Raw genomic sequence first — 15,099 nt, forward strand, 5'->3', positions numbered from 1 at the left:
GAATTTTTGACGCTGTAGTTACTCATTAAATGTGTTCAACGGGTTTCATTTCGTAATCTAATCAGATTGTATGCACTGCTTAATTATTTGCCGTGAATATTTGTTGGATTTCAACATGCGAAATAAACATGTGCATAGTCGGAAACACTGAAATTGTATCATGCCAGCATAAATGACTGATGTGCAAAATACTAAACAACATGGCAGCGGTGGGATTCGAACCCACGCCATCGAAATGACTGGTGCCTAAAACCAGCGCCTTAGACCGCTCGGCCACGCTAACCATAATTACTTTGCAAAAACAAGGCAATTACCCTGAAACACAAGCATTTCATGTGTGTTTCGGTATTTACCGAGACGACTGAAGTGATATTTTTAACAATGCAAATGCCACAAATTCGAATACTATTTCCTGGGAATTGTTGACGCTGTAGATACTCACTAAAATGACGTTCACCGGGTTTCATTTCATCATCTAATCAGATTGTATGCATTGCTTAGTTACTTGCCGTGAATATTTGTTTTATTTCTAAGTGCGACAAAAACATGTGCATAGCCGTATACACAGAAATTGAATTACGGCAGCTTGAATGACAGTTGAGCAAAATTCTAAACAACATGGCAGCGGTGGTATTCGAACCCACGCCATCGAAATATCTGGTGCCTAAAACCAGCGCCTTAAACCGCTCGGCCACGCTACCCGTAATTACCTTACTAAAACAAGGCAATTACCCTGGAACAAAAGCATTTCATGTGTATTTCGGTATTTACCGAGACGACTGAAGTGATATTTGTAACAATGCAAAAGCCAAAAATGAGAATACTATTTTCTGGGAATTTTTGACACTGTAGTTACTCATTAAATGTGTTCAACGGGTTTCATTTCGTCATCTAATCAGATTGTATGCACTGCTTAATTATTTGCCGTGAATATTTGTTGGATTTCAACATGCGAAATAAACATGTGCATAGTCGGAAACACTGAAATTGTATCATGCCAGCATAAATGACTGTTGTGCAAAATACTAAACAACATGGCAGCGGTGGGATTCGAACCCACGCCATCGAAATGACTGGTGCCTAAAACCAGCGCCTTAGACCGCTCGGCCACGCTACCCATAATTACTTTACAAAAACAAGGCAATTACCCTGAAATACAAGCATTTCATGTGTGTTTCGGTATTTACCGAGACGACTGAAGTGATATTTGTAACAATGCAAAAGCCAAAAATGAGAATACTATTTTCTGGGAATTTTTGACGCTGTAGATACTCACTAAAATGACGTTCACCGAGTTTCATTTCATCATCTAATCAGACTGTATGCATTGCTTAGTTACTTGCCGTGAATATTTGTTTTATTTCTAAGTGCGACTAAAACATGTGCATAGTCGGAAACACTGAAATTGTATTATGCCAGCATAAATGACTGTTGTGCAAAATACTAAAGAACATGGCATCGGTGGGATTCGGACCCACGCCATAGGAATGACTGGTGCCTAAAACCAGCGCCTTAGACCGCTCGGCCACGCTACCCATAATTACTTTACTGAAACAAGGCAATTACCCTGGAACAAAAGCATTTCATGTGTATTTCGGTATTTACCGAGACGACTGAAGTGATATTTTTAACAATGCAAATGCCACAAATTCGAATACTATTTCCTGGGAATTGTTGACGCTGTAGATACTCACTAAAATGACGTTCACCGGGTTTCATTTCATCATCTAATCAGATTGTATGCATTGCTTAGTTACTTGCCGTGAATATTTGTTTTATTTCTAATTGCGACTAAAACATGTGCATAGCCGTATACACAGAAATTGAATTACGGCAGCTTGAATGACAGTTGTGCAAAATACTGAACAACCTGGCAGCGGTGGGATTCGAACCCGCGCCATCGAAATGACTGGTGCCTTAAACCAGCGCCTTAGACCGCTCGGCTACGCTACCCATAATTACTTTACAAAAACAAGGCAATTACCCTGAAATACAAGCATTTCATGTGTGTTTCGGTATTTACCGACACGACTGAAGTGATATTTGTAACAATGCAAAAGCCAAAAATGAGAATACTATTTTCTGGGAATTTTTGACGCTGTAGTTACTCATTAAAATGTGTTCACCGGGTTTCAATTCGTCATCTAATCAGATTGTATGCACTGCTTAATTATTTGCCGTGAATATTTGTTGGATTTCAACATGCGAAATAAACATGTGCATAGTCGTAAACACTGAAATTGTATTATGCCAGCATAAATGACTGTTCTGCAAAATACTAAACAACATGGCAGCGGTGGTATTCGAACCCACGCCAGCGAAATGACTGGTGCCTTAAACAAGCGCCTTTGACCGCTCGGCCACGCTACCCATAATAACACTGCAAAAACGACACAATTACCCGGAAACACAAGCATTTCATGTGTGTTTGGGTATTTACCGAGACGACTGAAGTGATATTTGTAATAATGCAAATGCCGAAAATGCGAATACTATTTTCTGAGAATTTTTGACTCTGTGGTTACTCATTAAAATGTGTTCACCGGGTTTCATTTCATCATCTAATCAGATTGTATGCATTGCTTAGTTACTTGCCGTGAATATTTGTTTTATTTTAAAGTGCGACTAAAACATGTGCATAGCCGTATACACAGAAATTGAATTACGGCAGCTTGAATGCAAAATACTAAACAACATGGCAGCAGTGGGATTCGAACCCACGCCATCGAAATGACTGGTGCCTAAAACCAGCGCCTTAGACCGCTCGGCCACGCTACCCATAACTACTTTACTAAAACAAGGCAATTACCCAGGAACAAAAGCATTTCATGTGTATTTCGGTATTTACCAAGACGACTGAAGTGATATTTTTAACAATGCAAATGCCACAAATTCGAATACTATTTCCTGGGAATTGTTGACGCTGTAGATACTCACTAAAATGACGTTCACCGGGTTTCATTTCATCATCTAATCAGATTGTATGCATTGCTTAGTTACTTGCCGTGAATATTTGTTTTATTTCTAAGTGCGACTAAAACATGTGCATAGCCGTATACACAGAAATTGAATAACGGCAGCTTGAATGACAGTTGTGCAAAATACTCAACAACCTGGCAGCGGTGGGATTCGAACCCACGCCATCGAAATGACTGGTGCCTAAAACCAGCGCCTTAGACCGCTCGGCCACGCTACCCATAACTACTTTTCTAAAACAAGGCAATTACCCTGGAACAAAAGCATTTCATGTGTGTTTCGGTATTTACCGAGACGACTGAAGTGATATTTGTAACAGTGCAAAAGCCAATAATGAGAATACTATTTTCTGGGAATTTTTGACGCTGTAGTTACTCATTAAAATGTGTTCACCGGGTTTCATTTCGTCATCTAATCAGATTGTATGCACTGCTTAATTATTTGCCGTGAATATTTGTTGGATTTCAACATGCGAAATAAACATGTGCATAGTCGGAAACACTGAAATTGTATTATGCCAGCATAAATGACTGTTGTGCAAAATACTCAACAACCTGGCAGCGGTGGGATTCGAACCCACGCCATCGAAATGACTGGTGCCTTAAACCAGCGCCTTAGACCGCTCGGCCACGCTACCCATAATAACATTGCAAAAACGACACAATTACCTGGAAACACAAGCATTTCATGTGTGTTTGGGTATTTACCGAGACGACTGAAGTGATATTTGTAATAATGCAAATGCCGAAAATGCGAATACTATTTTCTGAGAATTTTTGACTCTGTGGTTACTCATTAAAATGTGTTCACCGGGTTTCATTTCATCATCTAATCAGATTGTATGCATTGCTTAGTTACTTGCCGTGAATATTTGTTTTATTTCAAAGTGCGACTAAAACATGTGCATAGCCGTATAAACAGAAATTGAATAACGGCAGCTTGAATGACAGTTGTGCAAAATACTCAACAACCTGGCAGCGGTGGGATTCGAACCCACGCCATCGAAATGACTGGTGCCTTAAACCAGCGCCTTAGACCGCTCGGCCACGCTACCCATAATTACTTTGCAAAAACAAGGCAATTACCCCGAAACACAAGCATTTCATGTGTGTTTCGGTATTTACCGAGACGACTGAAGTGATATTTGTAACAATGCATATGCCAAAAACGCGAATACTATTTTCTGGGAATTTTTGACGCTGTAGTTACTCATTAAAATGTGTTCACCGGGTTTCAATTCGTCATCTAATCAGATTGTATGCACTGCTTAATTATTTGCCGTGAATATTTGTTGGATTTCAACATGCGAAATAAACATGTGCATAGTCGTAAACACTGAAATTGTATTATGCCAGCATAAATGACTGTTGTGCAAAATACTAAACAACATGGCAGCGGTGGGATTCGAACCCACGCCATCGAAATGACTGGTGCCTAAAACCAGCGCCTTAGACCGCTCGGCCACGCTACCCATAATTACTTTACAAAAACAAGGCAATTACCCTGAAATACAAGCATTTCATGTGTGTTTCGGTATTTACCGAGACGACTGAAGTGATATTTGTAACAATGCAAAAGCCAAAAATGAGAATACTATTTTCTGGGAATTTTTGACGCTGTAGATACTCACTAAAATGACGTTCACCGAGTTTCATTTCATCATCTAATCAGACTGTATGCATTGCTTAGTTACTTGCCGTGAATATTTGTTTTATTTCTAAGTGCGACTAAAACATGTGCATAGTCGGAAACACTGAAATTGTATTATGCCAGCATAAATGACTGTTGTGCAAAATACTAAAGAACATGGCATCGGTGGGATTCGGACCCACGCCATAGGAATGACTGGTGCCTAAAACCAGCGCCTTAGACCGCTCGGCCACGCTACCCATAATTACTTTACTGAAACAAGGCAATTACCCTGGAACAAAAGCATTTCATGTGTATTTCGGTATTTACCGAGACGACTGAAGTGATATTTTTAACAATGCAAATGCCACAAATTCGAATACTATTTCCTGGGAATTGTTGACGCTGTAGATACTCACTAAAATGACGTTCACCGGGTTTCATTTCATCATCTAATCAGATTGTATGCATTGCTTAGTTACTTGCCGTGAATATTTGTTTTATTTCTAATTGCGACTAAAACATGTGCATAGCCGTATACACAGAAATTGAATTACGGCAGCTTGAATGACAGTTGTGCAAAATACTGAACAACCTGGCAGCGGTGGGATTCGAACCCGCGCCATCGAAATGACTGGTGCCTTAAACCAGCGCCTTAGACCGCTCGGCTACGCTACCCATAATTACTTTACAAAAACAAGGCAATTACCCTGAAATACAAGCATTTCATGTGTGTTTCGGTATTTACCGACACGACTGAAGTGATATTTGTAACAATGCAAAAGCCAAAAATGAGAATACTATTTTCTGGGAATTTTTGACGCTGTAGTTACTCATTAAAATGTGTTCACCGGGTTTCAATTCGTCATCTAATCAGATTGTATGCACTGCTTAATTATTTGCCGTGAATATTTGTTGGATTTCAACATGCGAAATAAACATGTGCATAGTCGTAAACACTGAAATTGTATTATGCCAGCATAAATGACTGTTCTGCAAAATACTAAACAACATGGCAGCGGTGGTATTCGAACCCACGCCAGCGAAATGACTGGTGCCTTAAACAAGCGCCTTTGACCGCTCGGCCACGCTACCCATAATAACACTGCAAAAACGACACAATTTCCCGGAAACACAAGCATTTCATGTGTGTTTGGGTATTTACCGAGACGACTGAAGTGATATTTGTAATAATGCAAATGCCGAAAATGCGAATACTATTTTCTGAGAATTTTTGACTCTGTGGTTACTCATTAAAATGTGTTCACCGGGTTTCATTTCATCATCTAATCAGATTGTATGCATTGCTTAGTTACTTGCCGTGAATATTTGTTTTATTTTAAAGTGCAACTAAAACATGTGCATAGCCGTATACACAGAAATTGAATTACGGCAGCTTGAATGCAAAATACTAAACAACATGGCAGCGGTGGGATTCGAACCCACGCCATCGAAATGACTGGTGCCTAAAACCAGCGCCTTAGACCGCTCGGCCACGCTACCCATAACTACTTTACTAAAACAAGGCAATTACCCAGGAACAAAAGCATTTCATGTGTATTTCGGTATTTACCAAGACGACTGAAGTGATATTTTTAACAATGCAAATGCCACAAATTCGAATACTATTTCCTGGGAATTGTTGACGCTGTAGATACTCACTAAAATGACGTTCACCGGGTTTCATTTCATCATCTAATCAGATTGTATGCATTGCTTAGTTACTTGCCGTGAATATTTGTTTTATTTCTAAGTGCGACTAAAACATGTGCATAGCCGTATACACAGAAATTGAATAACGGCAGCTTGAATGACAGTTGTGCAAAATACTCAACAACCTGGCAGCGGTGGGATTCGAACCCACGCCATCGAAATGACTGGTGCCTAAAACCAGCGCCTTAGACCGCTCGGCCACGCTACCCATAACTACTTTTCTAAAACAAGGCAATTACCCTGGAACAAAAGCATTTCATGTGTGTTTCGGTATTTACCGAGACGACTGAAGTGATATTTGTAACAGTGCAAAAGCCAATAATGAGAATACTATTTTCTGGGAATTTTTGACGCTGTAGTTACTCATTAAAATGTGTTCACCGGGTTTCATTTCGTCATCTAATCAGATTGTATGCACTGCTTAATTATTTGCCGTGAATATTTGTTGGATTTCAACATGCGAAATAAACATGTGCATAGTCGGAAACACTGAAATTGTATTATGCCAGCATAAATGACTGTTGTGCAAAATACTCAACAACCTGGCAGCGGTGGGATTCGAACCCACGCCATCGAAATGACTGGTGCCTTAAACCAGCGCCTTAGACCGCTCGGCCACGCTACCCATAATAACATTGCAAAAACGACACAATTACCCGGAAACACAAGCATTTCATGTGTGTTTGGGTATTTACCGAGACGACTGAAGTGATATTTGTAATAATGCAAATGCCGAAAATGCGAATACTATTTTCTGAGAATTTTTGACTCTGTGGTTACTCATTAAAATGTGTTCACCGGGTTTCATTTCATCATCTAATCAGATTGTATGCATTGCTTAGTTACTTGCCGTGAATATTTGTTTTATTTCAAAGTGCGACTAAAACATGTGCATAGCCGTATAAACAGAAATTGAATAACGGCAGCTTGAATGACAGTTGTGCAAAATACTCAACAACCTGGCAGCGGTGGGATTCGAACCCACGCCATCGAAATGACTGGTGCCTTAAACCAGCGCCTTAGACCGCTCGGCCACGCTACCCATAATTACTTTGCAAAAACAAGGCAATTACCCCGAAACACAAGCATTTCATGTGTGTTTCGGTATTTACCGAGACGACTGAAGTGATATTTGTAACAATGCATATGCCAAAAACGCGAATACTATTTTCTGGGAATTTTTGACGCTGTAGTTACTCATTAAAATGTGTTCACCGGGTTTCAATTCGTCATCTAATCAGATTGTATGCACTGCTTAATTATTTGCCGTGAATATTTGTTGGATTTCAACATGCGAAATAAACATGTGCATAGTCGTAAACACTGAAATTGTATTATGCCAGCATAAATGACTGTTGTGCAAAATACTAAACAACATGGCAGCGGTGGGATTCGAACCCACGCCATCGAAATGACTGGTGCCTAAAACCAGCGCCTTAGACCGCTCGGCCACGCTACCCATAATTACTTTACAAAAACAAGGCAATTACCCTGAAATACAAGCATTTCATGTGTGTTTCGGTATTTACCGAGACGACTGAAGTGATATTTGTAACAATGCAAAAGCCAAAAATGAGAATACTATTTTCTGGGAATTTTTGACGCTGTAGATACTCACTAAAATGACGTTCACCGAGTTTCATTTCATCATCTAATCAGACTGTATGCATTGCTTAGTTACTTGCCGTGAATATTTGTTTTATTTCTAAGTGCGACTAAAACATGTGCATAGTCGGAAACACTGAAATTGTATTATGCCAGCATAAATGACTGTTGTGCAAAATACTAAAGAACATGGCATCGGTGGGATTCGGACCCACGCCATAGGAATGACTGGTGCCTAAAACCAGCGCCTTAGACCGCTCGGCCACGCTACCCATAATTACTTTACTGAAACAAGGCAATTACCCTGGAACAAAAGCATTTCATGTGTATTTCGGTATTTACCGAGACGACTGAAGTGATATTTTTAACAATGCAAATGCCACAAATTCGAATACTATTTCCTGGGAATTGTTGACGCTGTAGATACTCACTAAAATGACGTTCACCGGGTTTCATTTCATCATCTAATCAGATTGTATGCATTGCTTAGTTACTTGCCGTGAATATTTGTTTTATTTCTAATTGCGACTAAAACATGTGCATAGCCGTATACACAGAAATTGAATTACGGCAGCTTGAATGACAGTTGTGCAAAATACTGAACAACCTGGCAGCGGTGGGATTCGAACCCGCGCCATCGAAATGACTGGTGCCTTAAACCAGCGCCTTAGACCGCTCGGCTACGCTACCCATAATTACTTTACAAAAACAAGGCAATTACCCTGAAATACAAGCATTTCATGTGTGTTTCGGTATTTACCGACACGACTGAAGTGATATTTGTAACAATGCAAAAGCCAAAAATGAGAATACTATTTTCTGGGAATTTTTGACGCTGTAGTTACTCATTAAAATGTGTTCACCGGGTTTCAATTCGTCATCTAATCAGATTGTATGCACTGCTTAATTATTTGCCGTGAATATTTGTTGGATTTCAACATGCGAAATAAACATGTGCATAGTCGTAAACACTGAAATTGTATTATGCCAGCATAAATGACTGTTCTGCAAAATACTAAACAACATGGCAGCGGTGGTATTCGAACCCACGCCAGCGAAATGACTGGTGCCTTAAACAAGCGCCTTTGACCGCTCGGCCACGCTACCCATAATAACACTGCAAAAACGACACAATTACCCGGAAACACAAGCATTTCATGTGTGTTTGGGTATTTACCGAGACGACTGAAGTGATATTTGTAATAATGCAAATGCCGAAAATGCGAATACTATTTTCTGAGAATTTTTGACTCTGTGGTTACTCATTAAAATGTGTTCACCGGGTTTCATTTCATCATCTAATCAGATTGTATGCATTGCTTAGTTACTTGCCGTGAATATTTGTTTTATTTTAAAGTGCAACTAAAACATGTGCATAGCCGTATACACAGAAATTGAATTACGGCAGCTTGAATGCAAAATACTAAACAACATGGCAGCGGTGGGATTCGAACCCACGCCATCGAAATGACTGGTGCCTAAAACCAGCGCCTTAGACCGCTCGGCCACGCTACCCATAACTACTTTACTAAAACAAGGCAATTACCCAGGAACAAAAGCATTTCATGTGTATTTCGGTATTTACCAAGACGACTGAAGTGATATTTTTAACAATGCAAATGCCACAAATTCGAATACTATTTCCTGGGAATTGTTGACGCTGTAGATACTCACTAAAATGACGTTCACCGGGTTTCATTTCATCATCTAATCAGATTGTATGCATTGCTTAGTTACTTGCCGTGAATATTTGTTTTATTTCTAAGTGCGACTAAAACATGTGCATAGCCGTATACACAGAAATTGAATAACGGCAGCTTGAATGACAGTTGTGCAAAATACTCAACAACCTGGCAGCGGTGGGATTCGAACCCACGCCATCGAAATGACTGGTGCCTAAAACCAGCGCCTTAGACCGCTCGGCCACGCTACCCATAACTACTTTTCTAAAACAAGGCAATTACCCTGGAACAAAAGCATTTCATGTGTGTTTCGGTATTTACCGAGACGACTGAAGTGATATTTGTAACAGTGCAAAAGCCAATAATGAGAATACTATTTTCTGGGAATTTTTGACGCTGTAGTTACTCATTAAAATGTGTTCACCGGGTTTCATTTCGTCATCTAATCAGATTGTATGCACTGCTTAATTATTTGCCGTGAATATTTGTTGGATTTCAACATGCGAAATAAACATGTGCATAGTCGGAAACACTGAAATTGTATTATGCCAGCATAAATGACTGTTGTGCAAAATACTCAACAACCTGGCAGCGGTGGGATTCGAACCCACGCCATCGAAATGACTGGTGCCTTAAACCAGCGCCTTAGACCGCTCGGCCACGCTACCCATAATAACATTGCAAAAACGACACAATTACCCGGAAACACAAGCATTTCATGTGTGTTTGGGTATTTACCGAGACGACTGAAGTGATATTTGTAATAATGCAAATGCCGAAAATGCGAATACTATTTTCTGAGAATTTTTGACTCTGTGGTTACTCATTAAAATGTGTTCACCGGGTTTCATTTCATCATCTAATCAGATTGTATGCATTGCTTAGTTACTTGCCGTGAATATTTGTTTTATTTCAAAGTGCGACTAAAACATGTGCATAGCCGTATAAACAGAAATTGAATAACGGCAGCTTGAATGACAGTTGTGCAAAATACTCAACAACCTGGCAGCGGTGGGATTCGAACCCACGCCATCGAAATGACTGGTGCCTTAAACCAGCGCCTTAGACCGCTCGGCCACGCTACCCATAATTACTTTGCAAAAACAAGGCAATTACCCCGAAACACAAGCATTTCATGTGTGTTTCGGTATTTACCGAGACGACTGAAGTGATATTTGTAACAATGCATATGCCAAAAACGCGAATACTATTTTCTGGGAATTTTTGACGCTGTAGTTACTCATTAAAATGTGTTCACCGGGTTTCAATTCGTCATCTAATCAGATTGTATGCACTGCTTAATTATTTGCCGTGAATATTTGTTGGATTTCAACATGCGAAATAAACATGTGCATAGTCGTAAACACTGAAATTGTATTATGCCAGCATAAATGACTGTTGTGCAAAATACTAAACAACATGGCAGCGGTGGGATTCGAACCCACGCCATCGAAATGACTGGTGCCTAAAACCAGCGCCTTAGACCGCTCGGCCACGCTACCCATAATTACTTTACAAAAACAAGGCAATTACCCTGAAATACAAGCATTTCATGTGTGTTTCGGTATTTACCGAGACGACTGAAGTGATATTTGTAACAATGCAAAAGCCAAAAATGAGAATACTATTTTCTGGGAATTTTTGACGCTGTAGATACTCACTAAAATGACGTTCACCGAGTTTCATTTCATCATCTAATCAGACTGTATGCATTGCTTAGTTACTTGCCGTGAATATTTGTTTTATTTCTAAGTGCGACTAAAACATGTGCATAGTCGGAAACACTGAAATTGTATTATGCCAGCATAAATGACTGTTGTGCAAAATACTAAAGAACATGGCATCGGTGGGATTCGGACCCACGCCATAGGAATGACTGGTGCCTAAAACCAGCGCCTTAGACCGCTCGGCCACGCTACCCATAATTACTTTACTGAAACAAGGCAATTACCCTGGAACAAAAGCATTTCATGTGTATTTCGGTATTTACCGAGACGACTGAAGTGATATTTTTAACAATGCAAATGCCACAAATTCGAATACTATTTCCTGGGAATTGTTGACGCTGTAGATACTCACTAAAATGACGTTCACCGGGTTTTCATTTCATCATCTAATCAGATTGTATGCATTGCTTAGTTACTTGCCGTGAATATTTGTTTTATTTCTAATTGCGACTAAAACATGTGCATAGCCGTATACACAGAAATTGAATTACGGCAGCTTGAATGACAGTTGTGCAAAATACTGAACAACCTGGCAGCGGTGGGATTCGAACCCGCGCCATCGAAATGACTGGTGCCTTAAACCAGCGCCTTAGACCGCTCGGCTACGCTACCCATAATTACTTTACAAAAACAAGGCAATTACCCTGAAATACAAGCATTTCATGTGTGTTTCGGTATTTACCGACACGACTGAAGTGATATTTGTAACAATGCAAAAGCCAAAAATGAGAATACTATTTTCTGGGAATTTTTGACGCTGTAGTTACTCATTAAAATGTGTTCACCGGGTTTCAATTCGTCATCTAATCAGATTGTATGCACTGCTTAATTATTTGCCGTGAATATTTGTTGGATTTCAACATGCGAAATAAACATGTGCATAGTCGTAAACACTGAAATTGTTGTATCATGCCAGCATAAATGACTGATGTGCAAAATACTAAACAACATGGCAGCGGTGGGATTCGAACCCACGCCATCGAAATGACTGGTGCCTTAAACAAGCGCCTTTGACCGCTCGGCCACGCTACCCATAATAACACTGCAAAAACGACACAATTACCCGGAAACACAAGCATTTCATGTGTGTTTGGGTATTTACCGAGACGACTGAAGTGATATTTGTAATAATGCAAATGCCGAAAATGCGAATACTATTTTCTGAGAATTTTTGACTCTGTGGTTACTCATTAAAATGTGTTCACCGGGTTTCATTTCATCATCTAATCAGATTGTATGCATTGCTTAGTTACTTGCCGTGAATATTTGTTTTATTTTAAAGTGCGACTAAAACATGTGCATAGCCGTATACACAGAAATTGAATTACGGCAGCTTGAATGCAAAATACTAAACAACATGGCAGCAGTGGGATTCGAACCCACGCCATCGAAATGACTGGTGCCTAAAACCAGCGCCTTAGACCGCTCGGCCACGCTACCCGTAATTACTTTACTAAAACAAGGCAATTACCCTGAAACCAAAGCATTTCATGTGTGTTTCGGTATTTACCGAGACGACTGAAGTGATATTTTTAACAATGCAAATGCCACAAATTCGAATACTATTTCCTGGGAATTGTTGACGCTGTAGATACTCACTAAAATGACGTTCACCGGGTTTCATTTCATCATCTAATCAGATTGTACGCATTGCTCAGTTACTTGCCGTGAATATTTGTTTTATTTCTAAGTGCGACTAAAACATGTGCATAGCCGTATACACAGAAATTGAATTACGGCAGCTTGAATGACAGTTGTGCAAAATACTAAACTACATGGCAGCGGTGGTATTCGAACCCACGCCATCGAAATATCTGGTGCCTAAAACCAGCGCCTTAAACCGCTCGGCCACGCTACCCGTAATTACTTTTCTAAAACAAGGCAATTACCCTGAAACACAAGCATTTCATGTGTGTTTCGGTATTTACCGAGACGACTGAAGTGATATTTGTAACAATGCAAAAGCCAATAATGAGAATACTGTTTTCTGGGAATTTTTGACGCTGAAGTTACTCATTAAAGGTGTTCACCGGGTTTCATTTCATCATCTAATCAGGTTGTATGCACTGCTTAATTATTTCCCGTGAATATTTGTTTTATCTCAAAGTGCGACTAAAACATGTGCATAGCCGTATACACAGAAATTGAATAACGGCAGCTTGAATGACAGTTGTGCAAAATACTGAACAACCTGGCAGCGGTGGGATTCAAACCCACGTCATCGAAATGACTGGTGCCTTAAACCAGCGCCTTAGACCGCTCGGCCACGCTACCCATAATTACTTTGCAAAAACAAGGCCATTACCCTGAAACACAATTTCATGTGTGTTTCGGTATTTACCGAGACGACTGAAGTGATATTTGTAACAATGCAAAAGCCAAAAATGAGAATACTATTTTCTGGGAATTTTTGACACTGTAGTTACTCATTAAATGTGTTCAACGGGTTTCATTTCGTCATCTAATCAGATTGTATGCACTGCTTAATTATTTGCCGTGAATATTTGTTGGATTTCAACATGCGAAATAAACATGTGCATAGTCGGAAACACTGAAATTGTATCATGCCAGCATAAATGACTGATGTGCAAAATACTAAACAACATGGCAGCGGTGGGATTCGAACCCACGCCATCGAAATGACTGGTGCCTAAAACCAGCGCCTTAGACCGCTCGGCCACGCTACCCATAATTACTTTGCAAAAACAAGGCAATTACCCTGAAACACAAGCATTTCATGTGTGTTTCGGTATTTACCGAGACGACTGAAGTGATATTTTTAACAATGCAAATGCCACAAATTCGAATACTATTTCCTGGGAATTGTTGACGCTGTAGATACTCACTAAAATGACGTTCACCGGGTTTCATTTCATCATCTAATCAGATTGTATGCATTGCTTAGTTACTTGCCGTGAATATTTGTTTTATTTCTAAGTGCGACTAAAACATGTGCATAGCCGTATCCACAGAAATTGAATTACGGCAGCTTGAATGACAGTTGTGCAAAATACTAAACAACATGGCAGCGGTGGTATTCGAACCCACGCCATCGAAATAACTGTTGCCTAAAACCAGCGTCTTAAACCGCTCGGCCACGCTACCCGTAATTACTATACTAAAACAAGGCAATTACCCTGAAACCAAAGCATTTCATGTGTGTTTCGGTATTTACCGAGACGACTGAAGTGATATTTTTAACAATGCAAATGCCACAAATTCGAATACTATTTCCTGGGAATTGTTGACGCTGTAGATACTCACTAAAATGACGTTCACCGGGTTTCATTTCATCATCTAATCAGATTGTATGCATTGCTTAGTTACTTGCCGTGAATATTTGTTTTATTTCTAAGTGCGACTAAAACATGTGCATAGCCGTATACACAGAAATTGAATTACGGCAGCTTGAATGACAGTTGTGCAAAATACTAAACTACATGGCAGCGGTGGTATTCGAACCCACGCCATCGAAATATCTGGTGCCTAAAACCAGCGCCTTAAACCGCTCGGCCACGCTACCCGTAATTACTTTACTAAAACAAGGCAATTACCCTGAAACACAAGCATTTCATGTGTGTTTCGGTATTTACCGAGACGACTGAAGTGATATTTGTAACAATGCAAAAGCCAATAATGAGAATACTATTTTCTGGGGAATTTTTGACGCTGTAGTTACTCATTAAAGGTGTTCACCGGGTTTCATTTCGTCATCTAATCAGATTGTATGCATTGCTTAGTTACTTGCCGTGAATATTTGTTTTATT

At 39.8% G+C, this 15,099-nt stretch overlaps 28 non-coding genes across 28 annotated transcripts; all 28 read right to left on the reverse strand.

Moving 5' to 3' along the window:
* Nucleotides 1-201: 201 nt before the first annotated feature.
* Nucleotides 202-284, reverse strand: TRNAL-UAG (transfer RNA leucine (anticodon UAG)). The gene has a single exon. It is a non-coding gene; the product is annotated as a tRNA-Leu (tRNA).
* Nucleotides 285-619: 335 nt separating this feature from the next.
* Nucleotides 620-701, reverse strand: TRNAL-UAG (transfer RNA leucine (anticodon UAG)). Its single transcript has one exon. It is a non-coding gene; the product is annotated as a tRNA-Leu (tRNA).
* A 334-nt stretch (nucleotides 702-1,035) lies between these two features.
* On the reverse strand, nucleotides 1,036-1,117 carry TRNAL-UAG (transfer RNA leucine (anticodon UAG)). The gene has a single exon. It is a non-coding gene; the product is annotated as a tRNA-Leu (tRNA).
* Nucleotides 1,118-1,871: 754 nt separating this feature from the next.
* TRNAL-AAG (transfer RNA leucine (anticodon AAG)) lies at nucleotides 1,872-1,953 on the reverse strand. The gene has a single exon. It is a non-coding gene; the product is annotated as a tRNA-Leu (tRNA).
* A 743-nt stretch (nucleotides 1,954-2,696) lies between these two features.
* TRNAL-UAG (transfer RNA leucine (anticodon UAG)) lies at nucleotides 2,697-2,778 on the reverse strand. The gene has a single exon. It is a non-coding gene; the product is annotated as a tRNA-Leu (tRNA).
* A 336-nt stretch (nucleotides 2,779-3,114) lies between these two features.
* On the reverse strand, nucleotides 3,115-3,196 carry TRNAL-UAG (transfer RNA leucine (anticodon UAG)). The gene has a single exon. It is a non-coding gene; the product is annotated as a tRNA-Leu (tRNA).
* Nucleotides 3,197-3,531: 335 nt separating this feature from the next.
* On the reverse strand, nucleotides 3,532-3,613 carry TRNAL-AAG (transfer RNA leucine (anticodon AAG)). The gene has a single exon. It is a non-coding gene; the product is annotated as a tRNA-Leu (tRNA).
* A 335-nt stretch (nucleotides 3,614-3,948) lies between these two features.
* Nucleotides 3,949-4,030, reverse strand: TRNAL-AAG (transfer RNA leucine (anticodon AAG)). The gene has a single exon. It is a non-coding gene; the product is annotated as a tRNA-Leu (tRNA).
* Nucleotides 4,031-4,365: 335 nt separating this feature from the next.
* TRNAL-UAG (transfer RNA leucine (anticodon UAG)) lies at nucleotides 4,366-4,447 on the reverse strand. Its single transcript has one exon. It is a non-coding gene; the product is annotated as a tRNA-Leu (tRNA).
* Nucleotides 4,448-5,201: 754 nt separating this feature from the next.
* Nucleotides 5,202-5,283, reverse strand: TRNAL-AAG (transfer RNA leucine (anticodon AAG)). The gene has a single exon. It is a non-coding gene; the product is annotated as a tRNA-Leu (tRNA).
* A 743-nt stretch (nucleotides 5,284-6,026) lies between these two features.
* On the reverse strand, nucleotides 6,027-6,108 carry TRNAL-UAG (transfer RNA leucine (anticodon UAG)). The gene has a single exon. It is a non-coding gene; the product is annotated as a tRNA-Leu (tRNA).
* A 336-nt stretch (nucleotides 6,109-6,444) lies between these two features.
* Nucleotides 6,445-6,526, reverse strand: TRNAL-UAG (transfer RNA leucine (anticodon UAG)). Its single transcript has one exon. It is a non-coding gene; the product is annotated as a tRNA-Leu (tRNA).
* A 335-nt stretch (nucleotides 6,527-6,861) lies between these two features.
* TRNAL-AAG (transfer RNA leucine (anticodon AAG)) lies at nucleotides 6,862-6,943 on the reverse strand. The gene has a single exon. It is a non-coding gene; the product is annotated as a tRNA-Leu (tRNA).
* A 335-nt stretch (nucleotides 6,944-7,278) lies between these two features.
* Nucleotides 7,279-7,360, reverse strand: TRNAL-AAG (transfer RNA leucine (anticodon AAG)). Its single transcript has one exon. It is a non-coding gene; the product is annotated as a tRNA-Leu (tRNA).
* A 335-nt stretch (nucleotides 7,361-7,695) lies between these two features.
* TRNAL-UAG (transfer RNA leucine (anticodon UAG)) lies at nucleotides 7,696-7,777 on the reverse strand. The gene has a single exon. It is a non-coding gene; the product is annotated as a tRNA-Leu (tRNA).
* A 754-nt stretch (nucleotides 7,778-8,531) lies between these two features.
* TRNAL-AAG (transfer RNA leucine (anticodon AAG)) lies at nucleotides 8,532-8,613 on the reverse strand. The gene has a single exon. It is a non-coding gene; the product is annotated as a tRNA-Leu (tRNA).
* Nucleotides 8,614-9,356: 743 nt separating this feature from the next.
* Nucleotides 9,357-9,438, reverse strand: TRNAL-UAG (transfer RNA leucine (anticodon UAG)). The gene has a single exon. It is a non-coding gene; the product is annotated as a tRNA-Leu (tRNA).
* A 336-nt stretch (nucleotides 9,439-9,774) lies between these two features.
* On the reverse strand, nucleotides 9,775-9,856 carry TRNAL-UAG (transfer RNA leucine (anticodon UAG)). Its single transcript has one exon. It is a non-coding gene; the product is annotated as a tRNA-Leu (tRNA).
* Nucleotides 9,857-10,191: 335 nt separating this feature from the next.
* On the reverse strand, nucleotides 10,192-10,273 carry TRNAL-AAG (transfer RNA leucine (anticodon AAG)). Its single transcript has one exon. It is a non-coding gene; the product is annotated as a tRNA-Leu (tRNA).
* Nucleotides 10,274-10,608: 335 nt separating this feature from the next.
* TRNAL-AAG (transfer RNA leucine (anticodon AAG)) lies at nucleotides 10,609-10,690 on the reverse strand. The gene has a single exon. It is a non-coding gene; the product is annotated as a tRNA-Leu (tRNA).
* A 335-nt stretch (nucleotides 10,691-11,025) lies between these two features.
* TRNAL-UAG (transfer RNA leucine (anticodon UAG)) lies at nucleotides 11,026-11,107 on the reverse strand. The gene has a single exon. It is a non-coding gene; the product is annotated as a tRNA-Leu (tRNA).
* A 755-nt stretch (nucleotides 11,108-11,862) lies between these two features.
* Nucleotides 11,863-11,944, reverse strand: TRNAL-AAG (transfer RNA leucine (anticodon AAG)). Its single transcript has one exon. It is a non-coding gene; the product is annotated as a tRNA-Leu (tRNA).
* Nucleotides 11,945-12,282: 338 nt separating this feature from the next.
* Nucleotides 12,283-12,364, reverse strand: TRNAL-AAG (transfer RNA leucine (anticodon AAG)). The gene has a single exon. It is a non-coding gene; the product is annotated as a tRNA-Leu (tRNA).
* A 326-nt stretch (nucleotides 12,365-12,690) lies between these two features.
* On the reverse strand, nucleotides 12,691-12,772 carry TRNAL-UAG (transfer RNA leucine (anticodon UAG)). The gene has a single exon. It is a non-coding gene; the product is annotated as a tRNA-Leu (tRNA).
* A 336-nt stretch (nucleotides 12,773-13,108) lies between these two features.
* On the reverse strand, nucleotides 13,109-13,190 carry TRNAL-UAG (transfer RNA leucine (anticodon UAG)). Its single transcript has one exon. It is a non-coding gene; the product is annotated as a tRNA-Leu (tRNA).
* Nucleotides 13,191-13,524: 334 nt separating this feature from the next.
* TRNAL-AAG (transfer RNA leucine (anticodon AAG)) lies at nucleotides 13,525-13,606 on the reverse strand. The gene has a single exon. It is a non-coding gene; the product is annotated as a tRNA-Leu (tRNA).
* Nucleotides 13,607-13,937: 331 nt separating this feature from the next.
* On the reverse strand, nucleotides 13,938-14,019 carry TRNAL-UAG (transfer RNA leucine (anticodon UAG)). Its single transcript has one exon. It is a non-coding gene; the product is annotated as a tRNA-Leu (tRNA).
* Nucleotides 14,020-14,773: 754 nt separating this feature from the next.
* TRNAL-UAG (transfer RNA leucine (anticodon UAG)) lies at nucleotides 14,774-14,855 on the reverse strand. The gene has a single exon. It is a non-coding gene; the product is annotated as a tRNA-Leu (tRNA).
* Nucleotides 14,856-15,099: the final 244 nt, after the last annotated feature.

The sequence above is a fragment of the Saccoglossus kowalevskii genome, chromosome 8 (genome assembly GCF_978046115.1).
Source record: "Saccoglossus kowalevskii chromosome 8, keSacKowa6.1, whole genome shotgun sequence".
Taxonomy (NCBI): Eukaryota; Metazoa; Hemichordata; class Enteropneusta; family Harrimaniidae; genus Saccoglossus; species Saccoglossus kowalevskii.